A 393-nucleotide genomic window follows, 5' to 3' on the forward strand; every position below is an offset into this window, starting at 1 on the left:
GCTCTGGCCAGCTAGGTGGCGACGACCCCGAGCGAAAGCACCGCGTCGCCGCCGGCGCGGCGAGGAAGTGGTCCGCCCAGCGGTACACCAACCAAGTCCTTAAGCCGTCGGCGTCCCTCCTCCTCCGCGAGACAGAGAAGTACGACCAGCGGCTGACTCGGCTCGCCTACAGCGGGGATAGCTCCTACGTCACAGGTAGCTCCTCCGACTTGTGCATCCCGATTGTGAATAGGGAGGCGAAGGACAAGCTGCGGACCGTCCGCTCGGTCAATTTGGCTGCAGATGCTCTTACTGAAAGTGTTATGACCGACATATTAGGGGCTTAGCCCAGTTAGTTGTGGCCCAGTTTATGAGCTTAGCTCATTGACCTAACCCTAGCCGCCGCCCCTGCTC

The sequence above is a fragment of the Triticum dicoccoides genome, chromosome 5A, assembly GCF_002162155.2.
Source record: "Triticum dicoccoides isolate Atlit2015 ecotype Zavitan chromosome 5A, WEW_v2.0, whole genome shotgun sequence".
NCBI classification, from domain to species: Eukaryota; Viridiplantae; Streptophyta; class Magnoliopsida; order Poales; family Poaceae; genus Triticum; species Triticum dicoccoides.